This window comes from Mustela nigripes, chromosome 4, assembly GCF_022355385.1.
Source record: "Mustela nigripes isolate SB6536 chromosome 4, MUSNIG.SB6536, whole genome shotgun sequence".
Classification (NCBI taxonomy): domain Eukaryota; kingdom Metazoa; phylum Chordata; class Mammalia; order Carnivora; family Mustelidae; genus Mustela; species Mustela nigripes.
Genome location: NC_081560.1, coordinates 172,457,413 through 172,484,422, shown reverse-complemented (window position 1 = coordinate 172,484,422; position 27,010 = coordinate 172,457,413). Strand labels below are relative to the sequence as shown.

The window sequence follows — 27,010 nt, the reverse complement described above, 5'->3', positions numbered from 1 at the left end:
ACTTGTATTCCATCTATGTACTTGCTTTTATGTGCCCTGTAGACCAACTCTGTGAAATATAATACCAATTTGCTTCCTTCCTTACAAAAGTAGTTCTTTGAAGATGTTCTCATTCTAAGTTCCCAAAGGCTTGAGTCTACTCAGTTCCCTCACTTAGACCTCTCCAAGACCAACCAGCAGTAAGAGGAAAAAAAGTACAATCCTTTTCTAGATGGTACTACACCAATAAAAGTGTCACTGAGTAAGTCAGCTCATAAGCCCCTGTTCACTATCTACACTATCAGGAAGCCATCAACACTACCTGCATCTACCCTGGCTACAGTATGTGGCTTTGTGTGATAAGCCCCACCATCTGGAACAATATAGCTTCCACCTTTTTTTTTTTTAAATGATTTATTTATTTATTTTAGAAAGGGATTGTGCAAGTGGGGATGGGGGGAGAAGAACAGAGGGAGAGTGGGGAGGAGGGTGGGGAAAGAATCTCAAGAGACTGTGCTGAGCAAGGAACCCAACTTGGGGCTGGATCTCAGGAGCCTGAGATCATTACCCAAGCTGAAATCAAAAGCCGGACACCCAACCAACTGGGCCAGCCAGGTGCCCTTGGCTTCATTTTCTTTTTATCGTTCATATTATATAGTACGTCGTTGTTGTTTTTTTAAAGATTTTTTATTTGTTTACTTGTCAGATCACAGGTGGGCAGAGAGTCAGGCAGAGAGAGAGGGGGAAGCAGGCTCCCTGCTAAGCAGAGAGCCCGATGTGGGGCTCCATCCCAAGACCCTGGGATCATGACCCGAGCTGAAGGCAGAGGCTTTAACCCACTGAGCCACCCAGGCACCCCAATATATAATACATCTTTGAGAGTAATGGACACTAATAGAGACAATTGCATTTTGTGCTAACAGACCTCGGGCTCCATGAATAGCAAAAACGCTGGAAAGACCTTAAAAGGTCATCTAGTCCAATTCTCTCTTTGTACTTTTGAGAATTCAGAGGTCCCTAAGGTCACTACCTAAGGTCACACAAAGCACTTACCTCCTGACTTCAGGCCAGTAGTTTTTCCACTCCATCAAAGTTAAGTTGCTGCTCAGGAGAGAACGTTCAAGTTGGAATCCTCTCTTCTATGGAACATGTTATCATTCCTCTGTATCATCAATGAAACATTACACTTCAACTGAGATGTCAAAAACATTTTGAATCTGTCTGACCAATGTCAAAAATGAAGTAGTGCTAATGTACATAACCTACTAGTGTACTAAACTAAAAGAGACACTAGAGTATAAAATTTCAAGGAAGGAAGGAGCTCTGGGTAATATTGTTCCAGTGGCAATCAAAGATGATTAAGCTTAAGATGGTTAGATGAAAGAAATAACATCCTGAGGTTCTAAAACTTTGAGAGTAAAACTGTGGGATGGTTAGAATATAGAACAAGTATTTAATTCTTTGTAAAGGAATTATGTGGTTTATAAAAATATAAAACTGCCACTTCAATTATAGCACTAGTCTAAAACATTCAAATGCTCTTGGGATCTTCTTTTAAAAATTTATTCAGAGGAGGTTTCTCCTTGTCATTCAGTTTTTGTAGCACACACACCCATGTTTAATTCACTAACTATAACCTAATATTTAACTATTGTTCACATTCTTATCTGGGCACATATCCAACCTCTTCCTCCATGAAGCACTAGAATAAACTTTAATATACTAGAAAATTAGAAAAATTAAATGAACAGGAGAGAAAGCAAATGCATTTTCACACAAAGTACAGGATACAGCTGTGATCTGTCAAGCTTAGAGACTATCTCCTTAACTACAACAAAATTACAGGACCCTCCTAAGCTGAACAGGAAGTAGCAATCTAAAAAAACACAAATGTTCCCAAGCCCCAATTCTATTCCCTTCACTTCTCATTTCCAGCACATGCTCACCCTTTGACCAGGCCTGTGTAATACACCCAATTCAAATAGCCCTGATGAAGTGTCAGTAAACCTATGGAGTATTTTGAGAGTCCAAAGAATAACCTTTAATCATGATGTTCCCAAATTAAATACCTGTGTTGGCTGAAGAAACAGGTTGTAACGAAAATGACAAAACCTACCTTGGCTCTTAAAAAGTCCATTTTTCTATGTATGATCCTTAGTCTCTCATTTCTGAAAGCTGTTTCTACGGTAGCCAAAGTTAACTTTAAAAATCCAGAATTTCCCTTTCTATCGTTTGCAGGATACTACATAAACTCATAAACATCAGGCACCTTACTCAGGCCCAGGCTCTCATAATGGAGCTAACATGTGACTTACAGATTATAATTTAAAAAAATAAAAGTCAAGCAAAGAAGCAGCAAGACCATGTTCTAGGCATTAGAAGTCGCATGAGCAAAAGCAGCAAGACATGTGGGACCAACAATAATTTAATAGCATGACCGATCGTTCCTGTCACGTTAAGTCAGTTAGCTGGATACTTAGATGTTTATTAGAGGTGCTCCCTTTAAATCAACAAGAGATCATATTCAAAGTGGTAGTTCTACCTACATATAAGAGAGGCTCAAAACAAAGGAAACTGTGATATGCTCAAATGGGTGTGTTTACAGAAGAGAGGAAGTGGTGAGCATTCTAACCAAGAAAACACTGTAAAAAGCACTTTCAAAATAATACCCCTTTCAATCTTCCGATTATCCCGTCTTACCTTTTCAATCAACTGGAGGAGAGCAAAGCAGTGTTGCCACAGTTCTCACAAAGTACTATCACCATGGGTCTAACTATAAAAAACAGAGTTAACCCTCAAACCATCTCGGGAAGTCACCAGATAGTCACCATCCTGTCAATTAGATGGTATATATATTAGAAATGAAAAGAGAAGCTGTACAGAAAAAGCAATAAAAGGACATATGGAGCCCGCATCAGGCTCCCTACTCAGCGGGAAGCCTGCTTCTCCCTCTCCCACTCCCCTGTTTGTGTTCTCCCTCTCGCTGTGTCTCTCTGTGTCAAATAAATAAACTCTTAAAAAAAAAAAAAAAAAGGACATATGGAATAGAGAGAAGGAACTCATTTCTGAGATCTTCCCCTCTCCCACGGCAGGCTCCACAATTTATGAACAGCTGGGAAATTTCCTTTTCACAGGAGAAGAAGGACTTCTTAGTCCACATGAAAGTGGAAATGACAAAAACTATATCACATAGAAAAAAAAAAAGGTGTTTCCTGAAGGGAGGAGACAGTACTGCTTTTATTTGAACACAAACACATACAGACAGACAGACAGACAGACAGACACACACACACACACACACACAGGAAAAGCAAAAAACATGCAGACAAGAAGAAAAAAATCGTTTTCAAGAGATAAAAGATAAAATTAACTAAATCAAGGAAATGTTTTATGGTAGAAGTTAGCCTCAGTGGGGCAATCACTTTGTCCCAGTGGGTGATCTCAAGTGCAAACAGACTTAAGGGGAAAAATAAAAACATATTTGCACTTCATATTCATGCAGGGCTGCTTATTGCTATTTTAATAAATATCTTGTTTCAGCTTTTCTTCCACATGCACATAGAAAGTCTAATCTGTTTCATCACTAATTTACCACTATTTCATTTAATTCAGATTATTTCGAGGTATTAATGCTTGAATGGTTCATTCTTTAAAAGATACTGATTCTTAAGCAAGCTCCTTCATTCTACAGAAAGGATTCTGGCAGTCCCTGCTAAGTGCTAGACACCAATTCATGTTAGGCACACAGCGGAGAACAAGTTTTCTGCCCACAAGGAGCTTACGTTATTCACAATTGGGAAAGACAGCTTTTCAAAATCCCTTTGCCTACTTTCTCTGGCTTTACTGACTAGGCCAGTGGATTTCAAACTTTACAGTTTTTACAGCAAATCAGAATCTGATGAGGAGCTTTTTAAAAAAAATTCCAGTACCCAGACTGCACCCCATACCATTTAAATCAGGATCTTGGGGGTAAGACTTGGATATCAATATTTTTCAAGTTTCCTAAATGACACCAAAGAACAGTGTATCAGAATACTAATAAACTAGATCACTGGTTCTCAACTTTGGGCCTTTGAAGGAATGGAGAATAAAATAAAGAATCCCTAGAAATAGATTTCTCTATCTTCTCCCTATCATACCAATCAAGTCAAAGGGTTCACTGGGGGTACAGGACAGTTTACTCTATGGGGAGGTGAGAGGTACCTGCTTGCTATTCAAAACAGTACTTACCCCATTTCTCACCTTAGGCTAATGAATATAATCTCCGCAGAGCGAGCTATCTAGCATGTCATTTCTGTCTCTAGCCTGAGTAATCTAGGCTACACAAAGTGGGGACAGAATAGTCATCCTGAGATATGTGGACACATATGAAGCATATAGGGGTGCTTCCATAAATAATAATCAGAGCATAAGATATCATATGTAAATAATCCTATCATATGATATCATATCATAAATAATCAGAGCATAAGATTTTAATTGTTTAAAATATTCTGCTTATTATATTACTTTTTAAATCTTAGGGTCAAAAAGTCACACTAGGGTTGAAATTAGCAGGAATGGGTTAGGCATCATTACTCAAGTATATGAAGAATCAAATAATCCCTTATCAAGATGTTTTGGTTCTCAGTGGGAAAAATACAGGCAGGCATTAGGAAATGCCCTAACTCAAAGGTAAATAGTACTAATGATGTTGTGGAATTAAGGAACATAAACCAAAAAACTATAAGAAAAATTAAAGTCCTTTATAGAACAAAATATAGTCCCTTAAATTCCATATTTCTATACAAGTTTACTTACAAAGCAATTTAAATCAACTAGCAAAAGCAAAATGGAACTCAATTTCCCCCCACAAAAGGACATTCCCTGAATTCAAATATACCATTAAAAATTAAACGTTTAGGGTGCCTGGGTGTCTCAGTGTGTTAAAGCCTCTGCCTTTGGCTCCAGTCACGATCTCAGGGTTCTGGGATGGAGCCCTGCATCAGGCTCTCTGCTCAGCGGGGGGCCTGCTTCCTCCTCTCTCTCTGCCTGGCCTCTCAGCCTACTTGCGATCTCTAGCTGTCAAATGAATAAAAAAATCTTTAAAAAAAAAATTAAAAGTTTATGTATAAAACTAAAGAATTCCCATTCTGGACCAACACACGTATGCCACGGATCCCTTCCTTCCTGGTGGTTTTCATCTCACAGATGAATCACAGGTATTTCTCAATATTTATACCATGTGTTGTGATACCCACCATACCGTGTTTTTAGTATACCACTTTTCTCTTTTACATGAGTATTTTAAATGCTTAGAGTATGTCCCATTGTTATTTCCCAAGGATATACTTGAAAAGTATAATCCATGATTAAAAAACAATGTAAAAGTAACATCATACACAAAGAGAAAATACAAAATCCCCATTTCTAAGAAGGTTTAAAATATCCGTCTCTAATCTATAAAAGATTTAGTGGAGAAAAACAAAAACACCTCTTGGTTAAGTAAAAACGCTTTCCTGCATCTTTTTGAAGGAAGGAGAATTTTCCAGAGCAAGTATTAGGGAAAATTACTGGCAATTATATTTGATACATAGCAAAAATGTAATATATTCAAGAGAGGAAAGTTTGTTGTCACAGAATATCCAGTTTAAGAAGTGCAAATGGGGGCGCCTGGGTGGCTCAGTGGGTTAAAGCATCTGCCTTCGGCTCAGGTCATGATCCCAGGGTCCTGGGATCAGGCCCCGCATCAGGCTATCTGCTCAGTGGAAAGCCTGCTTCCTCCTCTCCCTCTGCCTGCCTCTCTGTCTACTTGTGATCTCTGTCTGTCAAATAAATAAATAAAATCTTTAAAAAAAAAAAAAAGAAGAAGTGCAAATGGAATGGGTAGGGAAGAGAATTGGGGGTGTGAAGGAAGAATATAAGAGTATCACAGATTACTTAAGAATCTATGTCAGGGGCGTCTGGGTGGCTCAGTTGGTTAAGTCTCTGCCTTCAATTCAGGTCATGATCTTAGGGTCCTGGGATGGAGCCCAGCAATGAGCTCTCTGCTCAGCAGGGAGCCTGCTTCTCCCTCTCTCTGCCTGCCTCTCTGCCTACTTGTGATCTGTGTCTGTCAAACAAATAAAATCTAAAAAAAAAAGAATCTGTGTCAACTGACACTAACCTCACCCACCTCTTATCAACAAAGGCATCAAAAGATTTTACAACCAAAGGAACTCCTGAGGAAATCATTGGAAACTGCTAATAACCCAGTGTTTCCTTATACCACTGACTACAGAAATCCAAACAACCTTCTAGTAAAGCTGTGGGTCTGAAAAGAATTGAAGTAATCTGATTATAATTCCATATTCTCACTAGGATAGCCACTGTCCAAATAATCCCCTCGAAGGCATAACACCACCAACCAAAAGAAAGGGTTCTCCATTTGCTCTAGATGCATGGTGAGGGTACCTCTGAGGAAGGCAGGCTTCAAGTAACTTCAAGTCTCACTTGGTAGGAGTTGGGGATAGAGATCTTGGGTTTTAAATTCATGCCAGTAGTTTCACACTCAATACTTTTGTGAATCTATTCAGTGTTGACTAGACAAAAAATCCATTTTTGTCCATTTTCCATTTCCTTCTGTTAACTCTTGGTTAAAGCAAATTAACACTCTGAACTATGAAGTTCATTTCTCACTCTCTACTCCAGGTCCCAGAATTACTTTGCAAAAAAATTTCATTTGTTCCCAAAACATAAGTTAAAGTATTCTTCTATTTCTTAAAAATTATGTCTACTGTTGCTTGTGATGGGGGAGGGGGGCACCCTCAACTTAAACTGGGCTGTCATCTTCAAAATAACTTTAATTCCTGGGGTGCCTGGGTGGCTCAGTGGGTTAAAGCCTCTGCCTTTGGCTCAGGTCATGGTCCCAGGGTCCTGGGATCTCTGCTCACTGGGGAGCCTGCTTCCTCCTCTCTCTCTGCCTGCCTCTCCACCTACTTGAGATCTCGGTCTGTCAAATAAATAAGTAAAATCTTAAAAAAAAAAAAAATAACTTTAATTCCCAGTATAAAAGGAGGTAAAGACTAAATTTTTAAATACTTGCTGGTTCTCACTTACATTTTCCAGATTTTTATAAATATTTTATTTATAGGGGCTCCTGGGTGGCTCAGTGGGCTAAAGCCTCTGCCTTCGGCTCAGGTCATGATTCCAGGGTCCTGGGATGGAGACCCACATCGGGCTCTCTGCTCAGCAGGGAGCCTGCTTCCTCCTCTCTCTGCCTGCTTCTCGCCTACTCATGATCTCTGTCTGTCAAATAAATACATAAAATCTTAAAAATATATATTTTATTTATAATATATAATTTATATTTATTGGATTTATATATATAAATTGACCATTAAAGAACCAATTGTTTAGAAAATATAACATTCAGTCAGGAACAGAAAGTTTACATATGCAGAATGGAAGTAACTGATATGCAACTTATTCATGGAATTATGTATTAACATACATTTGAGGTTCATCAGAACTCTTCTTGAATTATGTCAGCTCAAGGATTAAGGCTTCCCTTCTAACCCAAAACTGGGACTGAGGGAAGGTGACAGTTATGCAGCTAGTCATCTCACTAAGAACACCTGGAATTGTGATTTGATTTTGGATTAATGTCCTTACATACTTATAAAAATCTGTTTGCAATTTAACAGTCTTCAGGTCATAAAATCATATACACTACCACAGGCATTATACTGGTCTGCATGTTCAGTTAGGCCCAAAGCTTTCATAGTGGTCAGCATGGATTTATATAGTAAGTGTTCGATTTACCATTACAGTTTCATTCCACTAAGAAAATTGGCACAATGGGCTTTTATGTCATCTATTGAAACATACTGTACAAAGAAAGTCTAGATTAGAAAATGATTACACAGCCCCTAGGTGTATAATGCCTTCTAGGTTACAAAATACTTTTCTATTATTTCATCTTCTGCTCAAAATAACTCTGTAAAATTATACCACCATTATATAGACTAAAATCCATCAAGGACACAGAGTTAGTAAATGGTAGAATTAGGATTGGAATCCAAGTTTTTTTTTTAAAATTAATATATTATGTATTAATTTGTTTCAGGAGTATAGGTCTGTAATTCCATCAGTCTTACACAGCACCCAGCACTCACCACAACACATATTTCCCCAAAGTCCATCACCCAGCTACCTCATCCCTCCCACTCCCTCCCCTTCACCAACCCTCATTTCTTTTTTCTAAGATTCAGAGTCTCTCACAGTCTGTCTCCCTCTCAGGTTTCATCTTGTTTCATTTTTTTCCTCTCTTCCCCTATGATCCTCTGCCTTGCTCCTGAAATTCCACGTGTCAGTGAGATCTTATGATAATTGTCTTTTTCTGACTGACTTATTTCACTTAGCATCATGCATCATACCCTCTAGTTCCATCCACATTGTTGCAAATGGCAAGATTTCGGTTTTTTTGGAGGGTTGCTGGAATCAGAGTGTTCTGACATCTGCCGCTTTATTCTTAGGCAGGTGAGCTGCCATACTTTAGTCACTTAAACTTTTAGCTTCTTGGTTTTCTTAATGTGGGCTTTTCTTATAAAATGAAAAATCATGGAAAACAGTAAGTTCTTAATATTGTAAATATTTATAAAGACTCTAGTACTATCCCTTCAGTAACATATTGTGAAATTTGGCCTTTTTTCAGTTTTGTTTTATTGTGATAAAATACATGTAACATAAAATTTAGCCTCTTGACCAAATTTATGTTCACTGTACTAAACATTCATAATGCTGTGTATCCATCACTACATCCATCTCCACGGGTCTTTTCATCTTTTAAAACTCAAACTCTATACCTATTAAACAGCAACGACTCAATTTTCCATGCCCCAGTCTCTGGCAACCACCATCCTACTTCCTATCTCTACAATTTTTGATTACTTGAAGTGTATCATATACGTGGAATAATTATAGTATTTGCCTTTTTGTGACTGGCTTATTTCATTGAGCATGTTCCCAAATTTCATTTATGTTGTAGTGTACATTAGAATTCCTTTCCTTTTTAAGGCTAACAAATATTCCATTGTATGTATATACCACATTTTGCATATCCATTCATCTGTCAATGGACACTTGGGGGCAGCCCAGATTTCTGATGACTTCTGCCAAACACACAACACTGTATTCAGCACTTAGCCCAAAACATACATATTTAATGTTCAAGTAACACATGCAGGATTTCTGAAATTAAGGTTGTGATAAGCAGTTAAGTGGTATATGAAAAGAATGATTTACCACTCTTTTCTATATCCACACCACACCCAAATAATTCAGAATACTTGGACAAGAAGCTCAGCAGTTCAGTCAAACATTGTGACTGCATCTCCTTGGATGTTTTATCACCACAGCCTATTCCTATTTCTTGTCCTTCTGGTATTTCTTCCAGTTCATGTCAGTCAAAGAAGATTTCAGCAGCACTAAAACAACAGTTAGTATCACTGGACACTCACTAGATGCTGAATACTTCATGTGCATTTAAAAACAAGAATATTGTGGCTCAGTCGGTTAAGCTTCTGCCTTTAGCTTATCAGGGTTCTGGGACAGTGCTGCATTGGGCTTTCCTATTTAGCTGGTGGTGGGGGGTCCTGTTTTTCCCTCTCCCTCTATAATCATGCTCAAATACATAAATAAATAAAATCGGGGGAGGGGGATATATTAGCCCCTAAAAGATTAGCTTCCTTCCAAGGTCTTGAACTAGTCCTATCCTATTATTTCTATTAATTCTAACTCTAAACCCGGTGCTCCATCCACTACACACATATAATAATACAAGCATTATCTGACAGTACTAAAATATTTTGTGGCTAAGAGTTATAGCTCTTAATCTTGATGCTACACTCTTGATTTCTGATAATTATAAAAATAACACACTCTCATATTTACATACCACTCTCCAGACCTGAGTTTTTATCAGAATAACCAGGTATTCTTTCATACATTTTCTCCACATACATAAACAGAAACATTCTTGTTCACACTTAAAAAGTAACTCCTTGCTGGGCTGCCTGGGTGGCTCAGTTAGTTAAGCATCTGCCTGCAGCTCAGGTCATGAATCCAGGCTCCCCCTGCTCAGTGCACACACACTTCTTCCTCCCCTTCTCCCTCTCCCTCTGCCTGCTACTCCCCCTGCTTGTACACTCACATGTGCTCTCTGTCAAATTTAAAAAAAAACCTTAAAAAAGAAAAAACCTCCTTGTATTACATATTCTGTTCTATACCTCAGTTTTTAAATTAACAATTATATAGTGGACATTTTATTCTAAGTCCATATACACAGAATGAAGTCATTCTTCAATGGCTATAATGTGTAGCCATCCCCCATTTTCATTTTTTTTTTTTTTAAAACCAACTCTTCAATGATGATATCTTATACATGTGACATAGCCTTATCCATACGCACACTTTTTGGAAGTAGAATGTCAGGTAAATTCCTGAAGATGTAACTGATGGGTCAAAAGGATAAGCAAATGGGATGCCTGGGTGGCTCAGTTGGTTAAGCAGCTGCCTTCGGCTCAGGTCATGATCCCGGGGTCCTGGGATCGAGTCCCACATCAGGCTCCTTGCTCGGCAGAGAGCCTGCTTCTCCCTCTGCCTCTGCCTGCCTCTCTGTCTGCCTGTGCTCGCTCGCTCTCTCTCCCTCTGTCTCTGACAAATAAATAAAATCTTTAAAAAAAAAAAAGGATAAGCACATTTGGTCTCTGATAGATACTGAGAAACTGCCTTCAATGAAATTTGAACTTATTAAAAGTCTCCTTACCAGTGTGTAAATTAGAGTTAATGTTTCACAACTTCTGTTCCAGGGGAATCTCACCCACTCTTATTTCTATACTCAGTGAAACAATGAAAACATTAATGCTTAAGGAAAAAGAATTAGTGGTTCTATTAACTTCACAGCAAGATTAGACTGTTAATTTTCTGTGGTTTTTGTTTTGTTTTGGTTTGGATTTTTAGTTCCAATTACTGAGTGGGTTTTATTTATTTATTTTTTTAGGTTAGTTATAAACAATAACAAGAAATCAAGCTATAAAAACATAAATAACTGAAGCACATTCTGTGATATAAACTATACTAATTTAAGTTTATATAGAGAAAAAGAACAGTCCAGGGTATCAGAATATATGTACTAGATTGTAACAGAGAATTACTAGACATAAAATATCTCTAAACACCCAACACTGGCCTTAAAGAATCCACATGGACAGCTGATCTATTGAGAAATGTTCTTTAAAAAGTGAAAAGCTATATTATGTGCCATTATAATTTGCTACAGAAGAAATAATCACATTAAACTCAATTCAGAAATTGTCATTATTTAAATTCACCTACTTTAAATCTAAGAGCATCCTTCTTATTACCACTGTACTAAATACGAAAATGTAGAATGATCACTATGGTATGGTAAACTGTTGAGTTTATTTTTCCCCCTTCTGGTATGATCTTATGCTCTCAGCCATCTGGACTGTATTCACTGTACTACTTTCTACTGTACTACTGTACAGTACTGTACTACTATACTACTTTCATAGGTACTGTACTTTTTACATACTTTAAAAGATACTGTAGTACCTTTCCTATTGTGTTTGCAGTTATTCCCAGGTGCTTTTTTCGTTTTCTAAACTAGGTGTTTTGCCCACCTCAGAAAATTACTCTCATTATTTATTAACAGAATATGCTATACGTCCTTACAATATGCTATACATCCTTATGGATGTGGTTTCTTTAAGCTCTAAGGAAATTCCTCTACTCCAACTTCTCCAGCGATGCTGCCTCTCCTCTGAAAGGGCCCCAGTGCCTCTGTTAATTTTCTGTGTCAACTTGACTGGCCACAGATTGCCCAGATTAAACAGTTACTTCTGGGTGTGTCTGTGAAGATGTCTCTGGATAAAATTAGCACTTGAGTTGGTGGATTACGTAGATTGCCCTCTCCAATGTGGATGAGCATCATGTAATCTTTTGAAGGCCTGCAGAACAAAACACAGAGAAAGGAGGAATTCACTTTTTTCTGCCTCTCTGAGTTGGAACATTTCATCTCCTCTCTTGCCCATTGGCTCTCCTGAATCTCAAGACTTCAGACTTGGACTGAATTAATACCACCAGATTTCCTGGGCTCTGGTTTGCAGATGGCAGATCATGGGACTTCTCAGCCTCCATAATCACATGAGCCAATTCCTCACAATAAATCTCTTTTTTCCCCCCACAATAAATCTCTTTTGATAGACAGACAAGTAATCCTATTGGTTGTCCCTGTGAAGGATCCTAACTAACACAGTCCCTTTCATCTGAATCACTTGTCACTTTATTATCAAATATACATATAATGTCTAAAATGTTTTTTAAGCTAAGAAGGATAACCATTCATTTGTTTTTAATATAAGCTATTTGTCAAAACAGCCATGCAAAGCAGCAGCCTGCACTTTACCCTGCCTCGGGAAGCTAATTGTTTTACCCTAAACATCTGATATCACAGACCATTAGAATGAAGCAGATATTCTACGAGCAGTGACTCTTTCCTGCTTTCCTTAAGAGGGAGGTGCCCTTAGCTCTTACCCATTTTCCAGGCTAATAAAGAGGTTCTATAAAAGATCTCTCTATAAAAACACATTGTTGGTATATTTTAAACTTTTTGGTATGCTTGTAAGTAATACGGCATATGATGAAACATCTTAAAGTACAAAAAAAGTGAAACTGTACAAAGGACTCTACACAATGAAGTTAAGTCCTCCTTCCAACCTTGAAACCCTTTCTAGAATAGATATATGTACAACATTTGTCCTTCTGTACCTGGCTTATTTCTCTTAGCATATTGTTCTCAAGGTTTATCCAGGCTGTAGCATGTATCAGAATTTCATTCCTTTTAAAAGCTGGTTTATATTCCATTGTATGTATGTATGTATGTATGTATGTATCAGATTTGTTTACCCATTTATCTGTGACTGTACAGTGAGCTGCTTCCATCCTTTGGCCATTGTGAGTAATGCTGCTATGAATACTGGTGTACAAGTTTGTAAAACTGAACTCCTGATTTCAATTCTTTAAGGTATATACCTAGAAGTGGAATTGCTGGATCATATGGTACTTTTAAGTTTCTGAGGAACTGAAACTGTTTTTGACAGCAGCTGTACCATTTTACATTATCACCAGCAATTTCCAATTTTTCCAATATAAATATAATATAAATAACAAGTGTTATTTACCGTTTTTAATAGCCTTATTAATGGGCATGAAGTGGTATCTAATGGTTTTCATTTGCATTTCCCTAATGATTAGCAGCAAGCATCTTTTCATGTGTTTACTGGCCATATGTGTATATTCCTTGGAGAAATGTCTATTCGAGTCCTATTTTTATCCATTTTTTAATTGGGTTGTCTTGAGTTGTAGTTCTTCATATATTCTAGATATTGATTACTTATCAGATACATAATTTGCAAATATTTTCTCCGATCCTGCAAATATTTCACTCTTCATAGTATTTTGTAATATACCAAAAAGGTAATTTTTATAAAGGCCAATATATCTATTTTTTTCTTCTGTTGTCTGTGCTTTTGGTGTCATATCCAAGAAATCACTATCAAATCCAATGTCATAAAGATCTCCGCCTATGTCTTCTTTGAAGAATGTTATGGTTTTAGCTCTTAGTTTAAGTCTTTGGTTCATTTTCAGTTATTATTTATATATAGTAGTTTTCATTTATCTGTGATGGATACATTCCAGTGGATGCCTGAAACTGAAAACAGTACTGAACCTTATATGTACTATGTTATTTCCTATACATACACACCTATGATATAATTGAATCTATAAATTAGGTACAGTAAGATTAACAATTTACTAATAAAACACAATTATAATATACTATAATAAAAGTTACATGAATGTGGTCTCCCATGCTCTTTCAAAAATATCTTATTGTACTAGTCTTCTATTGTATTTACTCCTCTTATTGTGATGATGAGAGATGATAAAATGCCTACATGACGTGAAGAAATGAGATAAATGACACAGGCAATGAACCACAGTGTTAGGCTACTACTGGCTTTCTGACCAGCCAGGAGGATCATTTGCTTCTGGACTATGGTGAACCATAGCTAAAACCCCAGAAAGCAAAAGTGAGTTAAGGGGTGGGGGTCAGTACTACCATATGGTGTAAGGGTTTTCTTCATTCTTCTGCTTGAGGAGATCCAGTTCTCTTAGTATCATTTGTTGATAAATGTTATAAAATGTTATTGGCACCCTTGTCAAAAGTTGACCATATACATGCAAGGGTTAATTTCTGGGACACTACTAATTCTGATAGTGCCAAACTGCTCTCCAAAGTGTATATACCAATCTACACTCCTGCTAATACATGAGGACTCATATTCCATATTATCCAGAGATATTTTTGAAAGCAATAAAATATGACTTGAGACCATCTATTTCAATCTATTTTTTTTAAAGATTTTTTATTTCGTCATGTAACAGAGAGAAAGATCACAAGTAGGCAGAGAGGCAGGCAGAGAGAGGGGGAAGCAGACTTCCTGCTGTGCAGAGAGCCTGATGTGGGGCTTGATCCCAGGACCCTGAGATCATGACCTGAGCTGAAGGCAGAGGCTTAACCCACTGAGCCACTCAGGCGCCCCATTTCATATCATTCTTAAGTATTTTAATAAGTTTATAAATATCATCTTAGGTAAATATTTTTGTAAAATGTTTTTCAAAAGGGGTTGTGGTTCTTATTAACTGAATATAATTTTAAAACATACTCATTTTTACCTTACCACTCCAAGATACTTCCCAAGATGTTCTTTGGGGAATCATACAAAACTATTTTTTTTTTTAAAGATTTTATTTATTTATTTGACAGAGAGAGATCACAAGTAGGCAGAGAGGCAGGCAGAGAGAGAGAGGAGGAAGCAGGCTCCCTGCTGAGCAGAGAGCCCCATGTGGGACTCGATCCCAGGACCCTGATATCATGACCTGAGCCAAAGGCAGCGGCTTAACCCACTGAGCCACCCAGGCGCCCCATAAGTACTTTTTTAGAGAGAAATCACTGGAATTTAAAATGTTTATTCATTTCTTCTTCTAAGAGGCTAACTCACTAACTTTTTGCTCTGCAACTGAGTCTTTTTCCTATGGTTGTCTTTTCTGATTTTCCCAAAGATCAACAATAAATAGCATAGCAAGAGTTTCTCTCCATTGTCCCCAAAATACAAATTAAAGATTCAAAGAATAAATAAATATTAAAAGATAGGGTTTGTACAAATTTTCACTTGTAAAATGGTTAGCCATGGATCCATATAAAAACTAGGCCTCTACCCACAGATATTCTGATTTAGAATGGAATAGGACACCCAGATACATAGACTTGTAAAACACTAGAATCTGATCCTAATATATGTCCCTGCTTAAGAACCACCAGAACTCATTTGACATGACAACTGTATGCAGTAATTCTGTGTTACACTGTGCATTTATAGATGACCAACTTGAGGCTAAATTAGCCCAACATCATGTAAAAGACTCCAAGTCCCACAACTATATAAACTCGTAAAATTAGACAAAACTGTGTAAGCCCAATATTAGTTACAAGGTTGCAAAATTATGTTAATTTGGTAAATGTCCTTTTAAGACAAGATTTTAAGTTAGCTTTTTAGATTTTAGATTTTAAACAGATAAATGGCCTAACAAGAGAAGACTCTTAATACTGCCCTAAAAGTAAATACTACATAATGAACAACACAGTTAGCTACTGTGAACTAGCTATCCTTATTATTCTGGAACATTAGGAAAGCATATATCACCAAGTAATCACTGGATTTGAATCCCATGCTCTTACGACTACTGCTTTCCAATTAACCAACACATAAAAACTTCACCATAGATGGGAGCTGATCTTTTTCAAAGCTTTTGATCCCTTGTCTCTAGAATTATATAAAGAGATAAAATTTATACAGGTTCTTGATATAACTAATAGTTCAAAAAGGCTAAGTAGCAACAAAGGACGCTAAAACAATCTATACTTCCACCATCAGGAACAAAGTCCTGGTGGAAACATCAGCATCAGCACTCTATTTCAAACTCCATTGGAAAAAGTCCTCAAGAATCTGCTATGTCCCTCTGCTCTTCCTCAGGCCAGAGAGTGTTTCACAGTAAGTTTCCATTTGTGAGACTGCAGGCAAAATCCTATCCTCACTGAATGCACACAGCAAACTACCTTGAGGCATGACGATACCATACCCCACACCCACACACACAATGAATATTATAAGTACATCATTTTTAGAAAATAGCATTTGATAAGTAAAGTTATCTAGTTCCAAAGTATAAATCACAATCACTTTCCATTTTTAATTAAGAGGTCATTATTTTTCTAATTTCATGGAAAAAATCTGAAGACTTCACTGCTTACTGTTCTGATGTATTACTACTTCTGCAGTTTACAAATTTTATTGTGAAGGAGTATACTTGTTCCCCTCTCCATGACATTAACTAACTATCCCTGAAATAAAAATTTCATTAGTATTACTTATCAGTTGGGGATGTTCTGTGGATATTTTTAATGTTTTGAAGCTCATGTTACACAGAGGGCAGCACCTTTGTTAGACTATAACACAAAACTTGTCTGATTCAGTGTGGAAATACTTCTGGGTTCCTTGCCAGTTCATTCTCTCAAATATCATGCAATAATACATGCAAAACATATAAATATAAAAATATATAAAATAATGCAAGGGACGCCTGGGTGGCTCAGTTGGTTAGGCAGCTGCCTTTGGCTATGGTCATGATCCCACCCTCCTTGGATAGAGTCCCACATCCGGCTCCTTGCTCAGCGGGGAGCCTGCTTCTCCCTCTGCCGGCCGCTCTATCTGCCTGTGCTCGCTCACTCTGTCAAAAAAAAAAAAAAAAAAAAAAAAAAAATATATATATATATATATGCAAAATACATCAATCAAGTATGACATTCTGTAAAAACAAATATAAATATATGACTCTTACTGTGAAGGAGCCAGTGGTCTAATAGGCCAGAAGATACAGTAATACAAAATGGGTGGCTCAATGGGTTAAGCCACTGCCTTCAGCTTGGGTCACAGTCTCAGGGTCCTGGGATCGAGTCCCGCGTGGGGCTCTCTGCTCGGCAGAGGGCCTGCTTCCCTTCCTCTCTCTCTGCCTGCCTCTCTGCCTAATTGTGATATCTCTCTGTCAAATAAATTAAAAAAAAAATCACAAATTCTCACATAAGGTTTTCCAAAGGATATAAACAAAGTATAAAATTAACTTATAGAACCAGAAGTGTCCTTTTCCTGCTATTTAACAAATTTCATCATACCAGACTCGTGGGAATATCCTCCCTAATTCTCTCATTCTTCCCAAACCAATAATAATCAGTCCTTCCTCTGAGCTACGATAGACCCGGATCTGTACCTTCTTACCACCTCATACTTTATACTGCAGTTATTTAAGTAGACAGCGTATCTTCCCCAAGTGACGCAACATTTCTTGAGACAATCTGTTTCTGATTTATCTTTGTATCTTCTCCTGTTTCGTACCAGCAAGAATTAAAATATTTACTGAATGAAGAATTTAGAACTCCTATATAATAATAAGAAAATAGCATCTTAAGTTTCAAGGGATTAATGTAGCTCTTAAAATTTCCCAATCTAGGGGCGCCTGGGTGGCTCAGTGTGTTAAAGCCTCTGCCTTCAGCTCAAGTCATGATCCCAGGACCCGGGGATCGAGCCTGGCATGGGACTCTATACTTGGCAGTGAGCCTGCTTCCCTTCCTCTCTCTCTGGCTGCCTCTCTGCCTACTTGTCATCTCTGTCAAATAAATAAATAAAATGTTTAAAAAAAAATTTCCCAATCTACTCTTGGGAAAACTTATTTCGTGGAAACCTATGGTTCCAAGGGTGTTATTTTCTTCCCCCTCAAAGAAAGGTTTCTTTTTACCATGTCATTCTTCCTGAGCTATTCATCCTCGGCTGCAACATAAAAGTAAAAAAGTAGATTAGGTAATTTAACCATAAAAGTGGAGTAACAGCAAATGGGCAAGTGAAGTATCTAGAAAGTTTTCAAATGCAAATTACACAGTAAAGTCCTAAGAAAAAGACTAGCTTTACTTAATAAGTAGGGTTATTAGAAAAAACTTAAGGGGGGGAACTCAAATTCTTTACATGATAATATTACGACTTTCTCTAAAAACTAATTCATATATAGCTTACAAAATAAATATGCATTTTCTCAAAAATATAAATGTGAAAATTTTTCAAGTTCCTATTACATGATTTTAAAATATCAAAAAAGTTTGATGATACATCTTGCTTTCAGTGCTTAAAATTATTAAAAAAAAAAAAAAACTCATCTGGATTTAAAGACTAAGACTACCTAAAGTAAAGTTACAAATACAACAAGAGAAAAGAGGAAGAAGAGCAGGAAGAGAAATTCACCTGTAAGAGGAAGCAGTTCAATGGAAAAATGGACTGACGCAACAACTACACAGATTAAGGTCTCCAGCACACAATCCAAATACAAACAAAATTACTATGTCTTCCCCTAGGCTATTCCACAGCCTGGAAATAAGGTTTTTAAAATCAACATTTTCTTTAAATAATTTTTTTAAAGGTTTTAATTTATTTATTTGACAGAGAGAGACACAGTGAAAGAGGGAACACAATCTGGGGGAGCAGGAGAGGAAGAAGCAGGCTTCCTGCTGAGCAAGGAGTCCAATGTGGTACTCCATCCCAGGATCCTGCGATCATGACCAGAGTCAAAGGCAGACACTTATGACTGAGCCACCAAGTGCCCCTAAATCAACATTCTTGACCACTGAACCAATATTAATCATTATTGGCCTTGTGGATGCAGTTTGCCAAAAAGCTAAAATACATGACAGTTCATGAAAAACAAAAGGTGACCTACTAAAACTTCTAAGTAAAATATGTAGTCTTTTTTCTCAAAATTTTAATTACTAAACTATCTTTAATTTAAAATCCCTAGTATAATTTTAGACAAAGAAAAAAATCAAATTATTTCATCATTAGTGGATGCTTTCTTATAAAATAACTAGATGATGGAAATTGTTGAAGTAGTACTTATTTGTAATTCTCAAGACAATCAGATTTGGCTCCAGAATCTAAGAAGTGAAATAAAAAAAGGATGGAAAAAAGTACCAAAGCAAACTCCCTTATAAGATTATTATTACTGGGGCACTTGGATGACTCAGTGGGTTAAAGTCTCTACCTTTGGCTCAGGGAGCCTGCTTCCCCTGCCACCTCTGCCTGCCTCTGCCTACTTGTGATCTGTCAAATAAATAAATAAAATCTTTTTTAAAAAAGATTATTATTAATATCGTATTAGTGTGCTAATTCTAAACTAAAATCCACATTTCCATGTCATTCCAGAATATTTCCTGATTTAACAAATAGTATTTTAATTGAAATGAATTGTATTTTCCCTTTTTAAAGCATGAGGGTTTTTGTAAAAGATTTTAGGATTATTCTCAGCTCACCTAACATATACTTTGATTAACATTCCAAGTCACTTGAGCAAGACTGACTTTCACAAATACACTGCTATGAACAAAAACACTTTTGCACTAATCAAACCTCATGAATGCCTGTGCTCTTTGTCACCTCTGGCTGTCTTACTGCCACTGCCCTCACTGCCTCCCTCCCAAGAATACAGAATGTTAGTTTAAAATAACTGTTATTTAATATAGTTGTTTAAAATCATCATGTTTTTCTTAATGTTAATGTGCTTGTCCAGAGAATAGGAAGCTGTTTTCTAATTATGGCAAGCTCTGATATAAATAATAATGCCTCTAAAACGACAACACTATTTATAAAGTACTATGGAATTCCTTACCTACAATAACCTACTGGCAAAGTACAGTTCCAAAGAATAAGGCCTCCTTTTGCAACACAATGTCAAAATCTTTGGGGAGGAGATTTTTTTAGATAAGAAATTTAACACAGGTCCACAAATCCCAAGAGATTCCATGGATAAACTTCAGAAAAATTAATCTGGGATCTCTCAAATTAAAAACAAAAAATTATGTGTGTATTCTGGGTGAGTCCATAGCTTTGATTAGATTCTTATTTATTTATTTATTTATTTGACAGAGAGCAAGATCACAAGTAGGCAGAGAGGCAGGCAGAGAGAGAGGAGGAAGCAGGCTCCCCGCCGAGCAGAGAGCCCAACGCAGGACACAGGGCTCGATCCCAGGACCCCGAGACCATGACCCAAGCCAAAGGCAGAGGTCCAACCCAATGAGCGACCCAGGTGCCCCTTTGATCAGATTCTCAAAGCGGCCTGTGACTCCAAAAGTTTTGAAAGTGATCTAACTAGATCGTGGGTTTTAAGTCTGGTCTCATTTGTACATGCCTATCAGCAGTGAGGTATCTATCACAAGTAACTAATTTTGAGATTAAGTACCCAAGTCTGTGAAATATCTATTTTGAAATATATAATGGAACAGTCCCAAAGTTACCTTTATATATATTTTTTTCTACTATATCTTCTATTTAATGTATTCAAGTATCACCTTCCTGGCAATTCTGTTGTTATGCTTCACATTAACACTCAACTATTAATTTTTCTTTTATTATTCCATGCCATCTGAGATGTCTGCTTTTTTTTTTAATTAATTTATTTTTTTATAAACTTAGAATGTATTATTTGTATTATTAGCCCCAGGAGTACAGGTCTGTGAATCGCCAGGTTTACACACTCCACAACACTCACCATAGCACAGACCCTCCCCAATGTCCATAACCCCACCACCCTCTCCCGACCCTCTTCCCCCCCAGCAACCCTCAGTTTGTTTTGAGAGATTAAGAGTCACTTATGGTTTGTCTCCCTCCAGATCCCATCTTGTTTCACTTATTCTTTGCCTACTCCCAAACTCCCCACGTTGCATCTCCACTTCCTCATATCAGGCCGAAGTTACCTTTATATTAATATAACTTTCATTTACTTCCATTTCTTGTACGACAGAGACAGAAAGAGCCCATAATTCAGAGCACAGCCATGGAAATGTGCTATGCATGTGAATTCCCTGTTATATGTAATCCAGCAAAAAAAAGCCTGAGAATCTCTGATTTGAACCCCTACCCCCATTTTATTGATGAACAAATGTAGGCTCAGAGATTAAATGCCTTGTTCAGTCACAGAGGAGTCCTGGAACTTCAGTGAATGTAATCTCAAGCAGTGCTGGGATTAGAATGAATGCCTACACTGGTATTTTCTGAAGAGTGGCTATTAAAAAAAAATTTTACACCTTGGTATTCAATAAAGTTCCATCCTTGGAATACTTCTCTCACTCTGTACATTCACCTTGGACAACCTCATTTGCCTCCCAGAACTTCAACTATCATTTCTCCTAATTCACACATCTGTGTTTCCAGTACCGTCAACTTCTTGCTTGTAGCTCCGGATATTTATGTCCAACTGCTCACTTTACATCTCCTACTGCTATGCAAGTTTCTCAACCTTTACATGTTAAAAAATCAAACTCTTATTACCAGCACATTCTTCAAGGGGGAGGGGAAGGGAGAGGGAAGAGATCTTCCAACCCAGTTTTTTTCTCTATGCCAAAAACTTAGTTTTTTAAACCAGACTTTTACCCCCCATATCCAGATAGTAACCGTTCCTTCTGATTTTGGTATTTTTCCTGTCATCCAAAAGTAGAAGTCTCTTCCTCTCCATCCCTAGGACTACTGGTTTATTTTAGGCACTTTCTCTCTCTCTCTCTCTCTCTCTCTCTCTCAGGGAATACTATAATGATCCTTTTGTCTTCGACCCTTTATTCCTTCATCTACTTTCAATACTGCTGCCCAAATGAGATTTTTTAAAAAACAAATCTGACCACATCATTCCATGACCTATAAATCCTTCAGTGGCACCCCATTACTGAAGAATAAAGTCCAAATTCTGTAACATGGTATGTAACTGTCTCCATGATATAATCTCTGCTATAAAACTACTATCTGCTTTATACTACAAAGGAATAATGAGTAATTAAATTTGCGGTTAACTACTAATTATGGATAACCATTTACAAATTTCTGTGCAAGTATACATATATTAATTGGTATACATATTAATTGGTTAAATTGTGTATGTGCTGTGTAATCCTGCCAGTGCAATTTGTTCAGTCATGTTTCAGGTAAGCTGGCTCATTAATCACCTCTTGGTCTCGGCAAAAGTTTTACATCATGTAGGAAAAACTAGTAAGAAAAGAGGACTTCTGAAACAGTCCATAACAGAAGATGGCAGGCTTTGATGGGGACAGCAGTAGCGTGAGGGTGGAAATGGACAAAAGGAAAAGATTCAAAAAATTTCCTAGTCTAAAAAAAACCAGTGGCAATCAAAATTAGTCTCACACCAACTGTAGCAGCAGTAGCAGCAGCAGCACCTTGGAAACTTGTTAGAAATGCAAATTACTGGGCCTTACTCCAGCAAGCCGAGGCTTAACAAGCCCTCAGGTACTTCCTGGAGCGCACTAAAGTCAGAGAACCACTAACATAAAGGGATCCCGCTGACTGGCAGCGAGAGCAACAGTCCCACTACAGGGAGCGGAGATAGAGCCACAAGTGCAGTTCCTGTTTAGTCAGCTGGTCTCACTTGGCTTTAAAGCTTCTGATCCCATGTCTGTTGCTGAACAGTTGCAGTGGAGAATCAGCACTCTAATCTTTAGAATTCCTCACCAAGTAGTATCTTTTAGAATAAAGACTGTTCATATTAGTCTACTCTTTATTACCTGTAACTTCTTTAAAACATGGGATGCCGACAGGGTAGGGTTGGGGATGGAGGTGGAAAGGGAGTGTCCAGGAAGAAGAGTTACTAGCATCAAGGTTGGACTGAGGGGATGGACTCACTGAAGAAAGAAACCCTATGGGGGAGATAAACCACCTTTTGTTCCACAAGAATAAGTGTAAGGATCTCATACTAATATAACACACAAGGAAAAAAAATGTTTATTTTATATTTTGGTATAAAAGAATCCTTCCCTTAGATCCATCTGGGGTTTGACAGTCTAGTCATAAACACTACTTAGCATTAAACATGCCATTTTTAGTTATTCAGCAAATGGCAAGCCAAAGCTAACAGACACGCGGTCTTCCAAATACAACTGAAAATAAAATATTATCTCATGGTTTGGTTTGGCAGTTAAGGGTAAGAACTTTTTCTGGTAGGAGACTGCATTTATACATTACACGTCCCAAAACCTGAAACATGGCTGGCTAAACTTTCTTAGTTTAACTGAATTTATGCACTGGCTCACAATTAGAAGAGTGAATATATTTAGTATTTTGTATTACTCACAATATGACACAATTTTCTAATTTTCCAACCTGGGGATGATTCAAGAACCACATTTAACTGTAACATTAAAATAAATAAATAAATAAAAACCTCAAATATCATGTTTAAGGAATTCATGGAAAGCAAAGAAATGCCTAAAATCCTTGATATATATTCAAGCTAGAGAATATAAATAGTAGGCTCTGGTACAGAGAAGTAATTTATTTATCCTCAGAGTGCCACTGTCTTAGTTGGTAGCCTTAAAACCTCGTTTCACAGAATTACATGGCAGTATCTTCGGTTATTGAAATCTTTAGTTTTCCTTTCAGTTCAAATGAAAACAGCCTATTGCTACTAAAACATCTCTTTACAAGTTGAATTTTATTTTACTCTTGAAAAAAATATATAAATTAGAAAATAGCTTGTTAGAGAAATTATCTGGCCGATCAAAAGTCAATGTAGGGCACCTGGGGGCTCAGTGGGTTAAGCCACTGCTTCGGCTCAGGTCATGATCTCAGGGTCAAGTCCCCCATCTTGCTCTCTGCTCAGCAGGGAGCCTGCTGCTCACGAAGGGGCGCGCGCACGCGCTCGCTCTCTCTCTCTCTCTGCCTCTCTGCCTACTTGTGATCTCTGTCAAATAAATAAATAAAATCTTTAGAAAATTTCAATGTAAATTTTTAAATGTAAGAAAAGTTATACTCACAAAAAGCATCAATATGCCCCCCAAAGATAATATCAGTTTAAAGACATATCCTATGGAAATGAACATTTCTATGTAAAACTGTGTTATAATACTGGTTTTTTTTTTAAAGATTTTATTTATTTATTTGACAGAGAGAGATCACAAATAGGCAGAGAGAGAGAGAGGAGGAACCAGGCTCCCTGCTGAGCAGAGAGCCCGATGCGGGACTCGATCCCAGGACCCTGAGATCATGACCTGAGCCGAAGGCAGCGGCTTAACCCACTGAGCCACCCAGGCACCCCTACAATACTGGTTTTAAAATGAAACTTACAAGCATTGTATTTCACAACCCAAGATATCTCTGTCAAATAAAATTGTGATTTTTGTTTAAAAAAAAAAAAAAAAGAGTAATCACAAAAATTCCAAAATCTGCTAACACATAACTTGAAGGGCTTTGTTTTCCCCCAAGTACATTCTAAAAAACAGAGTTCCACAGGATATTAATACATTTTATTAGAGTGACTGATATGTCACTCTAATGTCCAGTTAGTCTGGTCTATGGGACATTTAATTCGAAATACACTGAGGGTTTTTTAAGATTTTATTTATTGGACACAGAGAGAGAGAGAGATCACAAGTAGGCAGAGAGGTGGGGGGGGGGGGCTCCCTGCCAAGCAGAGAGCCAGATGCTCAATTCCAGGGCTCAATTCCAGGACTCTGAGACTATAACCTGAGCCGAAGGCAGAGATTTAACCCACTGAGCCACCCAGGTGCCCCTGTTTTGTTTTGTCTTAAAGATAAACTCAGTACCTGGCAATATTTCTCAGTCTCTGCTATGCTTATGTGTATTATAAACCTTTAAGAGTAAAGAAAGTATTTTTCCAAACATATTTGAAACTATTTTTCCTGGGTAATCTCTTGAAACTAAAGAACACTGTGTGGGAAATGTTACCCTGGGGCATGAGGATTCCAATATGAAAATGACAAAGTATTAGAATTATATGGGGTTACTTTTGAGGTTAAGAAGGATCCATATTAGTTCTTCAGATCTAAACTCCTATGGTGTTTGAATATGTTGTCATCTGTGCCAAGTGGTCTTTGATTCAGCCTATCTACCTGCTTACCTTAATGAAGTATTAGTTTTGAGCTCATTCTATACAGAAACTTGCCTAAATATATTAGGCTTAATTCATCTGCATTCAGGATCTTTCTTGTTCACAAGAGATTAAGAGGGAAGCAAGTTATGAATGCAGGAAATTTTCAAAATAGAAATGAAAAATAAGTATAATACAAAGAGATTACTGTCACTGTTTTTCATTATTTACAAAATGCATTTAGTATTTGCACTATATGTTACAATGTTTGTACTATATACATTTTAACGTAGCACATGCAAATTTAAAATGAAAAATTAACATATTTTTAACTATATTTCAAGAATACCGCTGCTGCTATGAATTCCCCAGAAACGGGCTCATCTGATTAGTACAACTGATCTGCCAGCTGGATGGATCCCAAGTAAATTTCAAACTGGCAATTGGCAAAATATCCCTGTGCCCAGCATTTTACACAGAGCATAAATTAAAGATGCACTCTAGAATTGCCCTGAGAACCAAGCAATTGTACAGTAACATGAATATATTCAACTTATCCTTTTTATGCTAAATTTGCTAGCTGAGCAGTTTAAATAATACTTAAAATTCTGTGCCTGAATTCTGCTTACATTTATTCTGTATTAGTTCGTTGGCATCTAACACTGGATTAGGAAAGACTGCCATCTGGTAGTTATAGCAACCTTTTACTAACTTGGTCGGAAGTTGAAGACCGTGAGCCTCAAAGAAATGCAAACCAGGTTTACTACTATGAATATATCAAAACCTTTTTTTTTTTTTAATAGTCATTCAATAGGGCCTTTCATTTTAGAGAAACACCGTGTGTGCTTGCATGCTCACACATTATATAATCAACTTACAAAGGTCTAGTTTTAAAAGGGGTTAAAGGGATGATTAAATAAGCAATTAGGTCCACACTTCTTTCACCCACAAGGCTGCCACTGTCCCTTTGATAAAGCCTAGGGATGAGAGCCAAATTGCCCTATTTAAATTGGCCATTTAACTCTCACCTCCCTTAATCACATGGGGGTCCATATTTTTTTCCTCTGAAATAAATTTCAGGTGAGCAATACTTCAAATGAAGTAAGTAACAGTATAAAAACAGTAACAACATGTATAGAGCATATGAGCACATAGTCAAGGTTTTCAAATTCATCACGATCTTATTATATCATGAAGGAACGCCAGAGAGGTAGAACAATGATTATCTTCTACTCTATAATTTCCTAAGGTTATCCTAGTTATGGAAATGGTAGAGCAGGGAAAATGTAATCCACATTATCTAGTTAGAAATTTCATTTTCTTCTTAACTGTATCACAGCTTCTTTCCAAAATAGTATTTTACACCTTTACATTTCACATGGTTTTTAGTATTATAAATGTGTGTGTGTGTGTGTGTGTGTGTGTGTGTGTTTGTAAAAAGGCTTTCATGGGGAACCTGGGTGACTCAGTGGGTTAAGCCTCTGCCTTCAGCTCAGGTCATGATCTCAGGGTCTTGGAATGGAGCCCCGCATCAGGCTCTCTGCTCAGCAAGGAGCCTGCTTCCTCCTCTCTGTCTGCCTCTCCGCCTACTGTGATCTCTGTCAAATAAGTAAAAAATCTTTAAAAAAAAAAAAAAAGAAGAAGAAGAAGGCTTTCACTATGAACTTGTCCAAACTTCCCTGCAGCCCAGCTTGTCTAGTTTTACTCCTTGAACCTCTTTGTTCTTCCTTGGCTCTCCATATCCTCCCAAAGTCACCCACACTTTCTTGAGCCTGAATGAAAGCAGCAGTGTGTAAATGCAGAATCCAGCCATTCGGGGCACTCACAAATTCTGATTACATCTACTCCAATTTACAGACTAGCATGCCAACACATGGACTATTTCCCCATGCTCTCATTCTAAATGCAACAATGTCAAGGACACAGCCATTAAGAGATGACCTAG

The 27,010-nt window shown here is 37.4% G+C and overlaps 1 protein-coding gene across 10 annotated transcripts in view; it reads right to left on the bottom strand.

Moving 5' to 3' along the window:
- The window catches only part of ADD3 (adducin 3), a 125,060-nt gene that overhangs the window by 70,264 nt on the left and 27,786 nt on the right, over nucleotides 1–27,010 (bottom strand). The window contains exons 2-3 of one of the 10 annotated variants that reach the window (XM_059398532.1): nucleotides 2,680–2,811; nucleotides 1,033–1,141 (exon numbers count right to left, since the gene is read on the bottom strand). The exons of 8 other annotated variants lie outside the window; for them this stretch is intronic. The gene's annotated coding sequence lies outside the window, so the exon portion shown is untranslated. The remainder of the gene's footprint in view (nucleotides 1–1,032; nucleotides 1,142–2,679; nucleotides 2,812–27,010) is intronic. One more of the 10 variants, XM_059398534.1, reaches the window with a different exon arrangement.